Raw genomic sequence first — 18,409 nt, forward strand, 5'->3', positions numbered from 1 at the left:
CTTATTGATGAGGAGTTTTGAAGGTATGAAACAAACTGTCGTTTTCATAGGAATCAACAACATTGTCTTTTGATTTTTAAAAAACATAGGTTTTCTTATGTTTCTCCAATATATGGAAGATTCTTCTTCAGAGAAAGTGCAAGAGAAGAAGGGAGAAGATGCTGCATGCATAGATTAAGAGGTTGAGAGATGTTTCAAAAGGATATTGAGAACTAGTGGGTGTAAGGTTTTGATCCCACTCTATTTAAGAGTTAGAACATCACAAAGGTAGAAGAAGAGGAGATGAAATTTAGTATAGAGATTGAAGAAGGGCCTCTTAATTGTATCCCTAGGTTTTCTACCTACCTTATCAATTAAACAATATATATATTGCTTAATGATCTTCAACATATTTTTTTATCTTAGAGAAGATTACAACTTAGCCATCCTAGCACCATGGGGCCAGATTGATAAGAAGTTTATAAGTTATGAGCCATGCCTACTAGTAGCTCTAGATGTTGAGGGGCAAAATTTTCAAGATAGCTCCATAGCCTCGCACACATATATTAATTTGATTGTGGAATATGAAAAGAAGGGGCTACCTGAAAGGTGAGAAGGATCGAAGCTTGCACGCAAGAGCTATGGCAGGAGAGCAAGAGTAAGAAAGAGAGAGACAAGAAATGGAAACTACAACAACCACAATGTGTGGCCGGGCCTTCCTTATTCAAATTGTCACTAAAAGAATAAAGAATAAGTGACAGTGATGGGCGCCTGCCACCTGTAGTGTGCAGTGGCAGGTACTATCAGTGTAGTAATACACGGGCAGCTAGGCGGAGGCGCCTTTACCCCCAACAACCTCCCACTTATAGGCGAATCTTCCCCAGTGAGAGAGAGAAAAAAGAAAAGACATTACAACATGTACACATGTACAACATGATGAGGAAAAAGACGTCACCTTATCCAATGCCCATCAATCTCCTGAGGAAGGCAAAGCACTCAACAGTGAGGCTCTTCGTGAGCAAGTCTGTAGGATTTTGCTCAGTCGGAATCTTGACAAGGTCAACAGACTTTTCCTCAACGACCTCGCGAATGAAGTGATACCTCACCTCAATATGTTTCATCTTTGCATGGAAGACTGGATTCTTGGCTAACTTAATGGCACTCATAGAATTCGAATGCAATGTAGGCATAACATTTGTCATACCAAGGTCTGCAATCAAACGGCCTAACTAGATAGCCTCTTTGCAAGCCTCTGTGACTGCAATATACTCGACCTCTGTAGTAGAAAGGGCCATACACTTCTATGCTACCCTAGACATCCAAGAGATAGCCCCTCCAGCATAAATAAACACATAGCCAGAAGTGGACTTCCTACTATCTACATATCCTACATAATCACCACAACTCCTGTATCCTAGCTGCCATAACAAAGACACATATCTATTGTGCCTTTCAGGTACCTCATGATACCCTTCATGGCATCCCAATGTTTCTTGCCATGTGTAGCCATATAACATGCCACAACCCCAACTACAAAAGAAATATCTAGACGGGTGGCTATCATGGCATACATAAGACTGCCCACGGTTGATGCATTGGGAATCTTGGCCATCTTGGCCCTCTGCTCATCTGTTTGCGGACAATTGGCCTGTGAAACCTCACATGAGAAGGTTATGGATAGCCAATAGGCTTAACATCCTGCATGCGGAAGCACTCAAGGACTTTATGTACGTACTCCCTCTATGATAGATAGAGGAGTCCCCGAGATGTATCGTGCGTGATGCGCATACCAAGTATATGAGAGGTCTGTCCCAGATCTTTCATCTCAAAGCTCTTCTTGAGCTGAGCCTTAAGAGCATCGAGCTCCTCCTGAGTTGTCCCTCCTAAAAGCATGTCATCCACATAGAGTACCAAAATTAGTAAAGAACCGTCACGTGCTTTCTTCGTGTACAAGCACAGATCCATAGCACTGCGGCTATAGCCTTGTGACTGCATGAATGCACGAAACTTATGGTACCATTCCCTAGGTGCCTACTTTAAGCCATATAGACTCTTCTTTAGCTTACACACTAGGTGTTCCCTACTAGGGTTTGCAAAGCCCTTAGGCTACTCCATGTAAATCTCATCATGCAAGTCCCCATGTAGAAAAGTCGTCTTGACATCCATCTGGTACAAGTCCAGGTCAAGCTGTGCAACAAGGCCAAGACTAAGCGTAGGGTAGTCATCTTGACCACAAGAGAAAAGACTTCATCAAAGTCAACACCATGCTCCTGCTTAAAACCCTTAGCAACCAATCAAGCCTTGTATGCTGTCTTGGGGTGTCCAGGGGTACTTTTCAGCTTGTACACCTACTTGCATGGCAAAGCCTTCTTACCTTGAGGCAAGGAAACCAAATCCCAAGTCTGATTCTTATGCAATGAGTCAAGCTCAGACTGCATAGCCCTCTCCCAATCAGGTGCTCCTGTGATGTTCCAACCCTCAGAGACCCGCTCGGGACCCCCTGGGGACCCCATCTAGGCCCCGGGGCAGCACTAGACCCATTCCACAAGTTTGCCATTTCGACCCCTCAACACGTCACGGGGCACCCCAACATGTCACGGAACGTGACACGGAACGCAACACGGCACATAACATGGCACACGATATACCAAAGGGCCCATCTTGGGGGCTTCACTTCATATTCATAGCTAGAAAGCATTTACATGATCACCGGGGGCTCAGCAAGGGACTATGTCACGGTGGGTGGGTGGAGCTATCAACACGCTACAACACGATGCCACGACCGTGGGTGAGGGAGCTACAAGGGTACTCCCTCATACACACCTCCCCTTGAAAGAACTCGATGACCACATCGAGTGAGGGAGGCACAACTTACTGGCCTTTTGAAAATGGTGATTTGACTCAGACTCATATTTATCGTCGAGGGTCTTAACACGCCTCACTCTCCAGGCGCGGCGATTTGATGCAACCCATCAAGTCGTCACGACAAGAGTGACAATCACCTCGGCGCATAGCCTCATCATAAGTGAGAGGCTCTCCTGCATCTATAACCATTATATAATCCATAGAGGGCACAAAACGGTCAGGAGGTCGTCTATCTCTAATAGAATGCCTCAATCCAGGCTCTGCTGCTTGACCAACATCTGGGCCATGAGCATTAGGTGATGCTGCACATTGTCTAGCTGGCCGTGGAGCAGCTGAACGGGAGCAGGTGGCTCCTCCTGAAAGATAACTTTGTGTACCTCAACCACTTTTTTAGGCTGCATATGCATTTTGTTCTCATGAAAGATGACATCATGGCTACAGATCACTTTCCACACTTGCGAATCCCATAGACGGTAACCCATCTCTCTTGAATCTCCATAGCCAATGAAAATTCATTTGACACTCTTAGGATCCAGCTTATTGTGTTTGTCCTTGGGCATATGGCAGAATGCCTCACAGCCAAAGACACGCAAATTATCATAAGAGGGGGGTTTGCCTGCCCATACCTCCTTTGCAACCCGAAAGTCAATGCCACTGCTAGGTGACCTGTTAATGAGATGCACTGCAATAGTAACTGCCTCAGCCCAAAAGTGCTGTGGTAAGCCAGCATGACTAAGCATGCTATGAACCCTTTCCTAAATGGTCCTATTCATGCGTTCAGTCATACCATTCTAGGGTGGGGTGTAAGACACTTATACCCCGCTCATCACAAAACTACTCAAAAGCACATGATACATACTCAACCCCTTATCTGATCTTAAGCATTTTAGCCTGTTCCTAGATTAGTTTTCTGCCAATGCAAGCCAACGCTGAAATGTGTCTAAGACATCGGATTTTCTCTTTATGGGATAAGCCCAAACCTTACGTGAGTAATCATCTATGAAAGTAACAAAGTACTTTGCCCCACCAAGTGACTGACAGGACATAGGCCCACATACATGTGAGTGCACAAGAGCCAAGGGCTCACCCATGCATTTCTTACAAGACTTTTTATGTGTATTTCTAGTCTGCTTGCCATACAAACAATGATCACAATAATCAAAATGCGAAGAGTCAAAAGGCATACGATATTGCAAAGCATGGAGCATTTTCATTCCTTTAAGAGACATATGCCCCAAATGAGCATGCAAAGGGATACATGGGGAATAGAACCCACAGACAAAACATGATCCAATGTAGCTCCTCATACAAGTAAGGAATAGGGCTGTCAAACTTGGCACCTCTTGCAAGTACAAGCCTGCCACCACGAGTAATCTTCCATGTAGAGTCTTGAAAAGACACAAAATACCTTGCAACATCAAGCTGTCTAGCTGACATAAGGTTGCGAGTCAATGCAGGTATATAGCGTACATCATGCAAAACAAAAGAGCTACTAGAAGGAAACTACAGCCTAGCATCTCCAATGCCCACAATGTCAAGAGACTTGTCATCACCAAGGCGCACAAAACCAAACATAGTACGATAGGTATGAAACCAATCTCTATAGGGTGTCACATGAAATGATGCACCCGAATCCAAGAGCCAGCACTGCGCATACATAGAGTGTATCTCAGAAGTCTGTGAGGCATTGCATGAAGAAGCTGCAAGTATGTAATCGTCATCTGAATCAATGGCCTGTGTGACATTAACCTCTTCTATCTTCACACTGGACTTTGTAGGTACAATACTGCGCTCAAAAGACTTTTCTACACTTTTTCTTTTCCCTTTTCCTTGCGCTTATCATCACGCATTTTATGGCATTGCGGCCTAATATGTCCTGCTTTCCCACAATAATGACAGGTAAGATCAAACTTCCGTCCATGGGACTTACTGCGACCACATGACTTGGACTTGGACTTCTGAGAGTCCATGCCCTTATGATCATTATCATGCCTGCCATGTCTGCCACCTTAAACGGTCAATGCATGTGAAGAGCAGGAAGAATCATTGTTTCTCCTATTGATTTCCTCAATCAATAAAGCACTCTCAACATCTTTGATTTTCAGCCCATCAAGCTTGTTCATGCATATGGCAGTACGGAATACATCCCATGATTCAGGAAGGGTGCCAAGCAGAAATAACGGGTGCAAGTTATCTGTAAACTCAATCCTATGACAACAAATTCTTCACGATAGCATGAAACTGACTGAAATGAGATGATAGGGATGACCCCTCCTTCATGCGAAGGTCCATTAACTGCTTTAGCCAATACATTTGTGACGCAGGACTCTGATACGCATAAAGCTCCTGAATTTTCTCCCATAAGTCCCATGCACTCTAACTCTCATCTTCAACAACATTATGATGGACTCTTCTGAGAGTGACAAAATAATGGTAGACTTGCATAGCTCATCAACTTCCATCCAAACATCATCATCCATATCCTCGAGTTTGACACCTTTGAAACGCAAGGGTTTAATCTGCAATTTTTGCACCAAAACCCACCATACTTGAGACTTCCAATACCCATTGTTGGTACCATCCAACTTGGCAATGTTTAAGAGAGCTGTATCTTTCAAATGACCAGCCATACTATCCCAAATCAATGCAAAATAGTAAAATTGCAGGTTGCTGTAATTAGCAGAAAATGCACTAAAACCACTACTAAAACTGGTTGAAAGAGTGGATTTCACCAAGAGAAACACCTGTCCATCAAATATGACCAAGATAACATCAAATAGAAAGCATTACCCTCATAGAAGTGCTCAAAATCTACAGATTTCAGCTTGCTATAATAAATGATAGATTTCAATAAATGAGAGCTAACTGTGCCAAAAGCGGATCCCAAGTCAATCATATACTGCCAAGACCATAACCAGCATCATGCGGGCATAATATAGGCATATGACAGTTGATAAGCATGAATCCAACACCCAAACATGTCATGAAATATTTGCCAATGAGTAGGCACACCCCCCAGTCAATGGAGCAAAGTGTGCCTACCATTACCAAGACTTGACACAAGTAGGTGTCAGCTCATAAGGAAAGGGACCAAAGTCAAAAAGTCATCTCATAAGCATTGGAAGGAACCAAGACATATGAACCATGCATCATCCCAAAGAGTAAGAAATCCCAAATAGTCTCAAAAGCTCAAATAGCATAGAGTGCTTGCGCAATGTCTGGCGCAAGCATCCAAAGACACTCCCAATGGCACAAAATCCATAAATATCAAGCAACAAAGCTTGAACAAAGCATGTACAAGCACCAGTGACAAGTGTCCAAGATCAAGCATCAATGATACATCTCGATAATGTAAGCGGTAGAGCATCCATAGACATCAAGTACATCCCAAAATAAACTCTGGCAAGCCAAAAAATAGCCCAAGTAAGCTTCAAGAGTCCAAAGTTAAGCCAAGACAAAGCTCTAGTAGCAAGCGGCTCCAGACAATGTAACTAGCATGCATAGGTGACATAACCCGTAATGGTGGTCAAGGCAGTCAATCGTAGACCAAAGCATGCCGTAAGTGCATCAAAGATAAAGCATCCAAATGCTTTCCAAAGCTGAGCTCAAGCTCAATCAATGATCTGGAGTGTAACCCAAGCTGAAAGTCGGTCCCCAAATGTCAATACATCACTATGTATGCCCGAAACATAGCCCGAATAGCATAAGCATAACTAAGCATGAGTTAAATAGCTTCAGCCCATTGTATTACAGCAGTGATTCACTATGCAAAACTGAATATTTCAACATCAAAATCAGCTCCAAAATGGTGGCAAATCAATAGGCATGCATCCCCGAAACAATAGGCATCAACCGAGACCAACCGGGCATCAAATAGCAATGTCGAGCAAGCATAAACATCAAATGTCACTGTAGCACTATTATAAACTACATGTGGACTGTTATGATAGTCCCAAAATAGTGCCAAATTAGTCCCGAATCAATGTCAGTGCTCAAACCTTCAATGCAAGCATCAAAGCATGTTCATATGCCCGAAATGGATCCTTTGCAAGTGCCCAATGCTTGGGAAGTTGGAGATGAGGAAGACCAAACTATAGCTGCTGGAAACAGGCTGAAAAATTAGCACAGTCTAATTTGGGGTTACTGCAATGCCACGTGGCCTAAATGGCAAGTGTGGGGGGGAGGGTAGGCACCAATGAAGCCTAGGAAGAGGCCTCAACAAGCCGCCATGAAGGGGGAGCAAGATATGAGCTCCATGAACCTTGGATATGGCTGCCATGTTCCCTGCACCCTATGGACTAAATAAAACCCAGTAAAGAATGAAGCAATACCTTTGTGTGAATGCCCTGAGGGTGCCTCAATAGGCCGGGAGGAAGCTCAGGAAGCCGGGGAATGATGAGAACTGAAGGGATTCGGCTATGGTGGCTGCCAGGATGGAGACCCGATGCGATTAGGGAGTTGATGGGAAGCTGAGAATGCCATGAGCCAAGCTCAAGAGTCAGGAAGCCGAGCTCTGATACCAGTTGAAAGGTGAGAAGGATCGACGCTTGCATGCGAGAGCTATGGCGGGAGAGCAAGAGCTAGAAAGAGAGAGACAAGAAATGGGAACTCCAACAACCACAATGTGTAGCCGGGCCTTCCTTTATTCAAACTGCCACTAAAAGAATAAAGAATACGTGACTGTGACGGGCGGCCACCACTTTCAGTGTGCAGTGGTGGGTACTGTCAGTGTAGTAATACATGGGCGGCTAGGCGGAGGCACCTTTACCCCCAACACTACCCACAAAATAATTCTTAGAGGTCCAAACACAACTTGGCATTGATGAAGACGCATTGAAGCCTCCATCAAAGGAAAAGCCAAAGAACTCAATAAATCTTTATGATGAGAGTCTTCTTGAAGATGTTGAAAACCCAAAGGTATGAAAGTTATTTCCAATATCTATGTAGGTTTAATACTAGAGTTTTGTTGTACTTAATGAATAAATAACCTTAATATTTTCATCTATTGAAAAGGAAAACTTCTTTTTTCTTATGCAAATTAAAATTGGAGATCTTGATAACTTTCTTGGAAGAGCCAAGGGGTCTAGACTACTGAGGCTTGCCAAAAGTCAAGGACCTGACTATTGTATTGGAAGCTTAAATAATCAAACTATTACAATTTATCACAACAAATTCTCAAGCTCTCCAAGTTTACCAATGAAGAGCACCCTGCCACGGCACAATATGAATCACGAACCGGCCAAGAGAGGCTACAAATACATTTGCTGGCCACAAAAACCTGCAAGAAAACTCTCCTTCTTCTCACCAAGAACCATGCTCTTCAAACACACAAGAGATAGGCACACAAGAAATTGAATAATTCTTCCATCCTCACCCTCTTCCTCTTCCTCACTCTCCATTAGATTTGACAAAGAAGCACAAGAGAGGGAAGCAAGAACAAGAAGGTAAGTGTTGTGCCAAAATGAGAGAGGAGAAATGAACCATGAGAGAAGAAGATAAAGGAAGAGAGAGGGTGTAACCACCTCAACCTCCCACCTCCTCAAATCCCACGGCTGTAACCACCTCCTTTTCCTTTCTTGAATTATAAAATTCAAATTTGCATACATTGGCTAAGGTCTAAGGACCTTTCAATTTTTGGAATGAGACAAAAGGTGTTTGACCTTTCCTTTTCCTAGCAATATTTTATAGTGTGTCTCTTTTGGACTACACATTTTACATTGCTTCATATTTGATTTTTTTGACAAAGGGGTACAATTGCAAAGTGTCTTTTTACAAAAAGTTGTTTCCATGTTTAGCACATTTTTGGTGCCTTTATTTGCACTGATTTGTCGGTCATCATTCCTCCCACGCTTAAGTGTGAAGCGTCCTCGCGAACAAACTTGAAGAAGAACCACGATCAACACTTGCAAAAATCTTCATCGTCATCATTAGTCTTCAATCTTCATTTCTTTTCTTCAATCTTCTTTGAATTGTCATTGGATAAAGAGGGGAAAAACACAAAAAATAGAAATATACAACTAGGACGTTGAGCCTAGGTTTAAACACATGCCAAACAAAACTCAAAAGATAGGGCTTTTCAACAATTTGAGCACAAGAGCAACATCACACCCAACATAGAATGAAAGATAACCACACTATAAAACTCATGAAGAAAACCCGAAAAAGATATAACATATAAGCACGCCCTCGCAAGAGATATGGAAATGAGGTACTCCACCCGGTTTTCAAAAGAGGAAAAGAAGAGGTATGTTTATTAAAACAAAAAGGAATATCAAAAAGAAAAGAAAATCTGAACTAAACCCTAGTGTGTTTTGAAAGGTGACCTTGGCAAAGAAGGGCATTCTGAGATAAGCATTGCATATGAATGGGTATTATAGGGGTTAAAGTGTTTCAATTTCAGTTTTTTCATTTTGAAGGTTTAAGGATTGAGAATCAAGAGAGAGGATAATATTGGATAATTGTTTGCTATGTGGATGAGATTTTTTATTATAAAAATAATGACATTGGATGTCGCCGTGCCTGAACGCGTGGGCTCCTCTTCATGTCTAGAACTGCAATCCATTGTGTATGCAAAGAGGAGATGACAGAGACGTTGGCCAGCCTGGAAGATGTTCTGGGTTCTAAGCTTGTGTGTAAAGTTGGGATACAACGTTGGCAGCCGTGTAGAAGGAGGTGTGCAAGGTGCGCCCTGCATCTTCGACACCGATGTTGGCTTCCAATCTTCTCTTGTTCATCGCAGCGCTGTTGCTGACACAATTGGGCAGATGTCTCTATTAGCGTGGATTGGAATGCTGGGCAGATACGATCCTTGGCAACGGAGCCCATCTCCAAGTTGCAAAATGGATCAGGATAATTACCGGATGGGGGGGATTGGAGGAGGCAGAATGGCATTGTGTGGATGAGGGTGAGTGTGGAACTATTTGGAGGTCCCATAGTGGAGGCGAATGAAATATTTGGCCAGCCGATTCTGGATGGGAAGGTATGGAGATTGTGGTGCAACGGTTGGACAGTCTTCATGTGCCACATGAGTCTGCATATACTTAGCCGACTGATCTTCTTCTCTTGAACATATGTTTCAAGGATTTCCAAAAAGATTCTGCCTCTTCATAAATCCTTTCCTCTTCTTCTTGATTCCAAAAAAAACCAGTCCATTATTCTTGAGGATGCAGCCAAGAAGGGGAGAGAAAATGTTGACACTGTGCTCTCCAACATCATCTTTTCTTTCTTTCTTCCAAAAATGAGAATGCATAGCTGAAGAGAGAAACTGTTTGAAACCTTCCATAGCTGAATCTCAAAAACTATGTTTCCTACAAGCTCCATAGCCCCCTCTTTCCCGGCCAGTGCACCAAATGAAGAGCACCCTGCCACGGCACAATATGAATCACGAACCGGCCAAGAGAGGCTGCAAATACATTTGCTGGCCACAAAAACCTGCAAGAAAACTCTCCTTCTTCTCACCAAGAACCATGCTCTCCAAACACACAAGAGATAGGCACACAAGAAATTGAATAATTCTTCCATCCTCACCCTCTTCCTCTTCCTCACTCTCCATTAGATTTGACAAAGGAGCACAAGAGAGGGAAGCAAGAACAAGAAGGCAAGTGTTGTGCCAAAATGAGAGAGGAGAAATGAACCGTGAGAGAAGAAGATAAAGGAAGAGAGAGGGTGTAACCACCTCAACCTCCCACCTCCTCAAATCCCACGGCTGCAACCACCTCCTTTTCCTTTCTTGAATTATAGAATTCAAATTTGCATACATTGGCTAAGGTCTAAGGACCTTTCAATTTTTGGAATGAGACAAAAGGTGTTTGACCTTTCCTTTTCCTAGCAATATTTTATAGTGTGTCTCTTTTGGACTACACATTTTACATTGCTTCATATTTGATTTTTTTAACAAAGGGGTACAATTGCAAAGTGTCTTTTTACAAAAAGTTGTTTCCATGTTCAGCACATTTTTGGTGCCTTTATTTGCACTGATTTGTTGGTCATCAACCAATGATGGATTTAAAAGCTAATTTCCAAATCCATTGGATCTAAAGTTTTCAATAGAGAAGTGAAAAATATAATTTTGGTGGAGAAGGAAGAAGCCATAAGGGTCTTTGGCTATATGCATGGTTGTAGTGGGTCTAGAGCTGGATACTTTGGAGTTCCTAGTGAAAGGGATGCAGGAGACGCAGGAGAGAAGAGCAGACACAATGTAGGTGTTGTCAATGTTATGACAGCCTTATTGCACTTTCATATATATATATGAATAAAGAATATGGGCAGTCACTATACACAGGCAGACCCAAGGGCCTTTTACCCCAACAACCTCCCACTAAAAGGCCAATGGGCCAGGAAGTGAAAAAACAAAACAAAAGAAAAGAGACAGGGTGAGGAATCATGACATCTCACCCAACACCCAATCAGAAAGCGAGCTGTGCAATAAGTGGCGGGAACCTCCTCACAAAAAGAGTCAAGCATCCTTGAGTCCATGACATCCAGGAGATAGGCGATCCCATAGCTCTAGACAATAGAGCAATCCATGACTGCTTCCCATGAAGCAAGCAACACAACTCATAAGTGCACGGCTGTAAAGCATCAGAGTGGCGCATAGCATCAGCGCAGTGCATAAAAGACGGCGGAGAGCATACAGAATCTCTAAGGTCAATCATCGAAAGAGGGCCAGCATCCCGAACACAAGTCAAACGAGGTCTCAAGACAGTATGCAACCTCAGCAAAGCGGAAGACTGGCATACGGCTATAGAATCAGCCATAAAGCACACTGAACACGCATCAAGAGGCTTGAGAGGTGTTTGCATCACATAAAAGACAGCATGACGACTGCGTAGAACCTGCTGGGCATCTAAATCCCAAAACCTGTAAGCCATAAAGTCACCATCTCCATAACCAAGGAGTATGCATCTGTGTGACATAGGCTCATGTGGCATACTGACACATGCCTGGTAGCCAAACATCCTCAAGTGATAATAGAAGGATCTCATGCCACTCCATGCCTCATGCGGAGTAATAGCATCCAAAGATAAACACGACATCCGATTAACCAAGAATACTGCCGTCATAAGGGCCTCAGTTCAAAAGCCATAAGACAACCTAGTTGTGGTAAGCACAGAAGCAACCTTTACCTGTAAAGTCAGGCACATGCATTGAGCAATCCCATAATATCGTGGGCATAAGAAAATCAATGCCATATTGCTGACAAGAGATCCATAAGCTGGGAGAGATAGCATGACTCTCATAATCCATCTGCAAGCATCTAGGCCTGCTACTAGCCGAATCCATAAACCTGTCAAGCATAGTAACATCATCCTCAATTCGTACCAAAGGGTAAGCCTAAACACGGTGGGTAGCATGATCCATGAAGGTCACAAAATACGACGCTCCACCAAGTGACTGGGAAGGCATAGGTCCATATACTGCAACATGGACTAGATCTAGAGGAGCGTGCCTCACACAATCGTCATAAGCCAAAGAGGCTCTACACGGACCATGAGTACAATGAGGGCAAGTAGCATGGGGAAGATCATGCAATAAGCCCATATCACATAAAGCATCCATCTCAGTGTGTCGTACATGGCCTAGGCGACAATGCCATAACAATGCATGTGGTATCTGCGTAACTACAACCATAGAATCTCCCACATGAGAAACATGCACTACATAATCACTGCCATATCTAGCACCTCTGGCCAATTCCAAGCAACCATGATGGATTTTCCATTAAGTATCCCCAAGAGCGACATAATATCTTGCACCATGCAAGTGACTGACAGAGATCAGGCTCTTACTGAGCTTAGGTATATGCAAGACATCATGGATCATACGAGAAGACCCATTTGGCAAAGCCAAGTGTATATCCCCTATACCAATAACATGACAATCCTGCTCAAGGCCCAAAGAAATACATCCATCAACCTCCCTGTAAGAAGAGAACCAAGCTCTATGCGGAGTAACATGACAAGATGCCATAATGTCTAAAAGCCAATCAAAGGTATAGACCATATCACTAAGCAAGTAATCTACAGGGTAACACGATGCCAGGAGTCTAGGCTCAACTGCATCATCATGGGTAACTACATGCACCATACCACTATCAACAGTGGTCTCACCTACTGTATCACTGACTCTGCTCTCATGTCTAGTGCGGCGCAATATTTTTTGCTCTCTAATCTACTTGAAGCATTTATTCTTCACATGCCCTATCTTTCCATAATGAAAGCAAACAGAACCTGTAAAACGTGTAGAAGAGGACAACTGCTCTGTAATAGCATGAGTAGGGCTGTCCAATACATCCAAGGAGCTCAAAGAATCATGGGAACTCTCATAAGAGAGAACAGGCTCATTGAGAGGACTGTCTACATGACTAGACGAGCTGGAAGTCGTCATAGCATATTGCAAAGGGAACTCATCCAAACCAAAAGGGGAGAACACAAAGGCATCAACCACGGATGCAAAAGCTCCCACACGGACAAGCCTAGAAAACAAAAGCATGACATATCCAACCACTGTATCTTGTAGCCATAAAAGCATAAGCATGCCTCGGAGCCATAAATGCATAAGCATCCTCGAAACATAGGAGTATACATAACTTTGCAGTGTCTCATACCATGCACGTACATATATGTCTAGCCAAGAATGGTAGGTGGCAAATAAAATTGCAAGAATCAAGCTCCAATAAAAGCCTAAATATATGTGTAAAAGTATTCAAGTAAGAGGCTCTGTAAAATACATAGCAACAGATCATGTGCATACACGTGTGGCCATAAATATCAACTACTCCCTAACATACACGGGCAATAGCAACCCAAATAGCATAGATGCCATACAACAGAGAAGTAGGACGGCCATAACTATAAATCCCAAGCACTATCCAAGTCCACTGATCAATAAGTATCCCGCATATCAAATGCAAACGAGAAATCACAGCTCAATAAGCAACTGCCAAAACAAGGGAGCAGTTCACTGCTCAATACCTATAAGTGCACCCAAGTAATAGCCAAGATCCATAATTAGAGCATCAAATCCCATATAGCATGCAAGGTCGTAACGGAAAAAGCCAAGACGTAATGGAAAAAGCCAAGTCAATGTCCAATTGCTCAAGGGAATATTCTAATGAATGCCGAGACGAGCTCAAACAATTGCCATCCACAGCCAAAGCATAAAGCATTCACCAAGACATCATAACTCGTACTGGGTAGCCTAGGCATAAACCATGTCATAGATGAAATGCTGGCTGCAAAAAAGTAACAATCAAACCCAAATCGAGCTCTAATCTTAGCTCAAAAGCATTTTGGAGCATAAACAAGACATGTGGCATAGTCCAAATACATCATGACATCATATCGAGTAGCCGAGAGCACCCTGTGACCAATAGGCATAACCCAACTGTAGCATAAATAGCTTCAGCCATGAAGTTTCCAGCAGCAAATAACAATCCAAAACTTAGCAAAATAATGCTCAAACCAAGCTCAAATCAAGTGCCAACTCATAGGCATACATTCCTTGAAATGTAGGCACCAACCGGGCATAATCGAGCATCAAATGACCATGTAGCATGAGCATAAAATGTAATGACAGGGGGCTACCCTATTTTGGGCTGCCTGTGGACTGTGTAAAATAGTCAATGGCTGAGCAAGATCAGCTCCAAAACCATCTCACATGATAGGCATACATTCCCACATCATTCGGGAGCATTCGGGACCAACCGGGCGACCAATGTCAATGCCAATGTGGCCCAAACATAAAATGCTAATGTAGCACTGTTGTAAAGTGTCTGTGAACAATTTTTGACTGAAGTAAATCAGCCCACAAATCAATGCCAAGTCAAATGCCAAGTGATGGGGTCAAATGCCAAGTGTCGGGGGGTCCAATGGACCAAGATCAAGTGCCAATGAGTAGCCAACTGGGTGGGGAAGCTGGAGAATGATTGCGTGCCATCTAGGGTCTGCCAAAAAATGGCGCAAACTTTCTTGAAGGGGCCTGATCACATTTTTTATGAAGGGGAGGCTCAAGGGAGTGAAGGCCCAAACAAAGCCTCAACAAGCCAAGCAAGGCGAGAAGCTTCAAGCTTCAAGGGGGAAGCTCATCAATGGCTGCCCCGACCTGTAAACCCTGTTGTACCTATGTGGACTGAAGAATGAGAGAGAACAATATCTCATACTTTGTGTAGATGTCGGGAAGAGCTCGCAAAGGAGTGGCTCTGATACTAGTTGAAAGGGATGCAGGAGATGCGGGAGAGAAGAGCACACATAATGTAGGTGCTATCAACAATGTTATGACAGCCTTATTGCACTTTCATATATATATGAATAAAGAATATGGGTGGTCACTGTACATGGGCAGGCCCAAGGGCCTTTTACCCCAACACCTAGCTCCTATTTACTCTCCCATATATGAGATGCAAAAGATTTGAAGCTTTTCTCAGGCCTATAGAAAGTAAGAGGTTTTAAAATGTAGATACGTTATGGGTTGGGATAGAGCCAAAGATTCCTCTATAACTGAAAATAGACTGAAAGATCTTAAAGAGTTAAGGTTTTCTTAAAACCCATCTTTTGCCTTCTCTTTGTTTAGTTTGCAACCATTTTGAAAATCTCTACTTTGCATAAGTTTAGGTATCCCTCTTTTTTTTTGGGTAACCATTTATATGTTTTTTCCAAAGATGATGTATAACATGATGTGTTGTATCTTTAAGCTTAAATTTATGCCAATTTTGTCTATAAAACCATTGAAAGACCTCTAATAAACTATTTACTTTGACTTTTCTCCTCCATGTATTGTGTGTTTGAAGTATTTTGTTATTTTTTGATAATGTGATTTTTCCATACCTTGGGTTGACTAGATAAATAGGTTTCTATATTATTTGATAAAATATGGAGCATGGGTGTATAAAATATGTTTTACATTTAAAAAATATAGAGAGTTAGTTAAAAATCTTATATAAGTTAGACAATGAAAAAACATAACCACTTCTTACCATATAGTGAGTGAAGTACAAGCTTCGATCATTACCTTTTTGAAAAGGTTCAATTAGTCTTTAAATTCTTTGAGACTATCATCTTTCTAATCAATTTGATTACATTAAAAAATATTTTATCTTGTGTTTCCCAAACTTTGGCTTTTTTGTTTTGTCAAGCCTATTCATTACTAGTATATTAATCCTTAAGTACATGATGCATGGATTTTCATTGATTGTATTTAATGGTTGAACCCCCATTTCTAGAGTTTATTATCTTGTCAAGTTTTCCATAAAAGCCTAGGAATCTTTTCGCTTTTACCCCACAAATAGATGGCTTTTAGGGACACAATTTCCATCCTTAGAATTTTGAAGATGTGATTCAATAAGAACATTAGCTCTATACAAATCAATAGCTGTTAACCTCAATGCGAGACTGGTAAAAAGAAAATTTAAAAATATGGAATAATGCAAAAAAAGATAGCCCGACAAACGAATAAGAGAGGAAAGGCCAAAAGCGCAAAAGGATAAGTCAAAGGCAAAGTCGCATTTTAAAATGCAAAGGCACCACTAAAATTTTATAAAAGAGCGCCATGCTCCCTCCCGTGCAAATTGTAAAATATAGACGAGCATAGGTGAAGGGATAAGGCAACTAGAAGGGAATAGGAAAAGAGGACCTTGGTAAGATGCATGATCATGTAAAAAGGAGATGGGTGCCCAAGGGATTTAGGGCTTGTATATACACTCAAAATGTGAATGAGAAGCTCATTCTTTGGTGTGTGGCTAAAGTTGTTTCTTCTTCTTCTCTTCTTCTCTCCTTCTTGCTTGTGTATGGTTGTGTTGAGAGAGGGACTGTGAAAGTGTGAGGGAGTGAGTGTGTGAGGGTGTGGGACTAGGGTGGAGAAGCTCTCCATATTCTCCTCTCTTCTTCTCTTCTCTTGTCTCGTACACTCCTATAAAGGATGGAGCTCAAAGGAAGAGGCTTGAGGTTGCTTGAGTGCGCATCTAGAATCGTGGAGCTACCAAAGTGCTTAAGGGAGAAGGCTACTCATTCGAGCATCAAGGTAAGCTCACTACACCCGTAGGATCGAAAGCGCGTAAGCCAAGTGAGAGATAGTCATTAGAGCTCACTTAAAACACTTGAAATAAAAAGCGGTTCGTGGGTCTTGGTGATCGAGCATGAGCTCCCACTACAATAGCAGATAAACTTGCTCAATCTTTGTTATAACATCTTGTCTAGCTGATAAGGGTTTTAGCATCCAAGAAAACCCTATGTAAAAACAAAATAGCTTTTCAATTATTTTACAAAGTGCATGAAATGTATATATATGAGGATTGGCTAATGGAATATCTAAAATTGACTTGAAGTATCAATCTTTGATATGCCTAGAGAGGGTCGTATTCCAGTTGCTCGAGCTCAACTGTGGAGTTAGGGACATGCAATATAGGCATGGACATTTAGATTTTGCTTCTTTAGACACATTGTGCATGCACTTGAGTGTCTTTAAGTCACCAACTATGCACCATTCGACCTTGTAGTTTTCAAATTCCTCGACAAAGAGCTATTCTCTTACTTTTGGCTCTTAATCACATCAAGTATTGAAGTTTAATGGAAAACCCAATATATTATAATAAAATCCTCTATGTCTACTTCAAAAGCCCCTAACTACCAAATATTATGTTCAGATTAAACACTAAATGGTATTGAATCACTGCAATGACTTAATGAAAGTGCTCTATTTATCAAGGTAATAGAGAACATTTCTCATTTTGTACACTTTAAAATCTCACTTTCCTCAAGTTTAATCACAAAAATGGCTACTCTTTATGCCTTTTCTAAAGACCAACCATAGAATATAATCATCAAACTTTGCAAGGTAGTCTAATCAATGAAAATATTATTAAATTTATTGAAAAAAATCTCTTTTTTCTTACTCTTGAAGTTGGCCTTGATATGAAAAGGCTCATCCAAAACTTTAATCACTTTACCATTAACTCTTTGTTTAATAGGCTTCACTAAGATGGCCTTAGAAGTAAACAATTGCGTAGCTGACATTATTTCATATTGAATTGTATTAGCTAGAAAACTTGTGTATATGCATATTCACTAATGCCAATGCTATCCAAAGTCTTTTGCACTAACTTAAAATCCAAAAAATGATGCTTAATGAAATAATCTAAGCATTATCTCTTTAATTTTTTTACTTTATTCTTCTAAAGAATATCCTTTGAGATTGCTAAAGGCAAAAGATGATAATAAAACTGATATGCCTTTGAAACATCTATCTCACTTACATTTAGCTAAAGAAGAGATCTAAACATGATGAACACTATGACTCATATACTATTACAAGCAAAGTTATATTCAACATTTCTTAAGTAAGAAGGTATACCTTATCGCTTAAATTCTTTTACTACATCCACCTCCTCCTTGTTTGAGATTCTCAAAATTCTTGAGAGTTATTTGTCGATTTTGAAGGCCTAAAATAGTTTGTTTTTGCTTATATGCTTTGATGCATTTCCCTAATTGGTTGACAATCCTCTAGGTTTTGCAATAACTCATATGCATGTTTTGTCAATAAGTGATTCTCTAATCTAAGAACATCCTTCTTT

Source organism: Lygodium microphyllum, chromosome 21 (assembly GCF_053477565.2).
Source record: "Lygodium microphyllum isolate KBCC chromosome 21, Lygodium_microphyllum_v1.1.10, whole genome shotgun sequence".
Classification (NCBI taxonomy): domain Eukaryota; kingdom Viridiplantae; phylum Streptophyta; class Polypodiopsida; order Schizaeales; family Lygodiaceae; genus Lygodium; species Lygodium microphyllum.